A 2284-nucleotide genomic window follows, 5' to 3' on the forward strand; every position below is an offset into this window, starting at 1 on the left:
CCAACTTCCAAGGGAGGTGGTGCAGGCTCCTACCCTGGGGGTTTTCAAGAAGAGGTTAGATGAACACCTTGCTGGGGTCGTTTAACCCCAGTACTCTTTCCTGCCATGGCAGGGGGTCGGACTAGATGATCTTCTCAGGTCCCTTTCGACCCTAGAAACTATGAAACTATGAAAAGTTTATGTAATAGTGTTTATCAGAACTGCGTACGGAAGTGCATGTAATCGGTTACAACTTACAATAGCTGTATCTAGAGTCTTTCACTCTGATGCAGTACTGAATTCAGAAAATGAACTGGCCCAACAAATTATTCATGCATATTTAGAAAGTCTTTTTTACGATGCAAATGAAATACAAACTGAACTGGTTACAGGAAAACAATTACATTCCAGATTAGGCTTCTGGCTGGTACAAAATATCCTCAGCTAGTATAATTGCCGAGTTAACCAAGTATGATTTGGGGAAATGATCTACCTTTACAGTTAAATGTATCAGTACTTGGTTACAGACTTAGTTATTGTCTGTAGAAGGTCCTTAGACGTTAGTAAGTAAGTTTAGCACAGGTGTGGATCAAAGGTTCACTGTAAAAGCAATTTATCAAATGACTAGTCCCACCACAGTTGTGTGCATACATCTGTACAGTACCACTTCTGTAACCCTCTTGGATATCATAAACAGCATTGAGAGATGGCCCATTGTGTTTAAAACGTTAATCAAAAGAAGATTTCTGTTCCATCGTGCACTTGCTGCAAAGCCATAGGCTCTCTTGATTTTTTTTTTTTTTAATTTTATTTCATAAATGAACTTAGCCACAAGGTACCTGATACCAAAGATTCTGATCACAAAGGAGTTTTTTCACCTTGCAGTAATGACAAGGTGAGCCCTAATGATCTCACATGATAAGAGCAGTCTGCCTAGTGTTACAATAATGTCAGACACCCAGGGTGTAGTCATGAATATTCAGTGAATTAACCCTTGATTGATTTATATTATAGCAGCATTTTTAATGGTAACAAAACCATACAGGTGACAGTGAACCAAATAAACTATTGAAGTGTTTGTCTCTCTCTTTCTCCAAGCTATGATCAGCTTGAAAATTATTCATCTCCCTGTTCTCTGAACTGCAGTCAATACTTCCCCTTTCTCATTGTTCCCCCATTTTCTGGCAGGCACATGCAAAAAATGATTAACTTGAATAGGAAATAAAGATTTATCTTCAAAATTGTAATTATTCCTTTCCTCCCTTTCAGCCATTTTCTTTTTTTTTCTTGTTCCTTATGTTCTTTCTCCTTCTCCATTCAGACCCATTTCTATGTTCTACACTTTTTTCTGGTTTGGCTCTTCCAGTTCTCTGTTTCCCAGCCATCCTATATCATTTTCCTCCCATGCCCTTACATGTCCCTTCTTATTTATTTATTACATAAAATAAATCTAGCCCCCAGCACTTTCTCCTCCTTTCATGCTCATCACCCTAGTGTTCCATAAACAGCATTTCCCTTCCTTGTTTTCAGGTTCAGGAGTCCAATTAATTTCCTACTCTCTTGCTTGCAAGTCCATGATTCTTCTTGCCCCTTTACCTCTCCTACCTGTTGGCTTTGGTGGGTAAAAATGTTTTAAATATTTTAGCACATTTTCACTCCACACTGCTGCTACTCTACAGTGAACCAGTTAGTTTCCTCCTATGCCAATAAGATGTATTTGTTTGAAACGTTTGGTAATGAAGCTCTAGGGAACAATTCTATCCTGGTGGAAAGTAGACAGTACAGCTCAACCAATTTATCTCCTTTGTGATTCTGTGTGCTCATTTAATCCAGGTACAGGCACACTTTTACCAGTATAAGCAATCGGAAAGCAGTATATATGCATAACAGAACAAAAGTTCAGCACTCGGGGCATTTATAGACATGCTGTGGGGAGGGAGAGGGCTCTTTGATTAGAGTGGCTCTGAGAGCCGCTCTAATTAAAGCACCTGGAGCATCCTGTATGTCAGTGTCCCCACACTGAAAAATGGTGCCCAGGGCACTTTAACTAAAACTTGTCAAACAAGCTTTAATTAAAGCACCCCGCCACCATTTTTCAACACGAGGACACTGATATACGTAACACGAGTCTGCTGGAATGCAGTAATTACCACACTCCAGAAGGCTCAATTAATCAAGTCTGCTCCAATGCATTGTAATTACAACACATCGGAGCAACCTCTCTGCACGTGTATAGGCACCCTCATAGTCTGATTTAAAAATGGAGGAACCCAGTCTAAGATTCGCCCGCTCGCCCACCCACCCC

The 2284-nt window shown here is 40.1% G+C and overlaps 1 protein-coding gene across 1 annotated transcript in view; it reads left to right on the forward strand.

Moving 5' to 3' along the window:
• The window catches only part of FAM189A1 (family with sequence similarity 189 member A1), a gene marked incomplete at its 5' end in the record, with an annotated part of 549899 nt that overhangs the window by 476185 nt on the left and 71430 nt on the right, over positions 1-2284 (forward strand). The gene's annotated exons all lie outside the window — the stretch shown is intronic.

Source organism: Gavialis gangeticus, unplaced genomic scaffold (genome assembly GCF_001723915.1).
Source record: "Gavialis gangeticus isolate Ggan-Ray unplaced genomic scaffold, GavGan_comp1, whole genome shotgun sequence".
In the NCBI taxonomy this organism is placed as follows: Eukaryota; Metazoa; Chordata; order Crocodylia; family Gavialidae; genus Gavialis; species Gavialis gangeticus.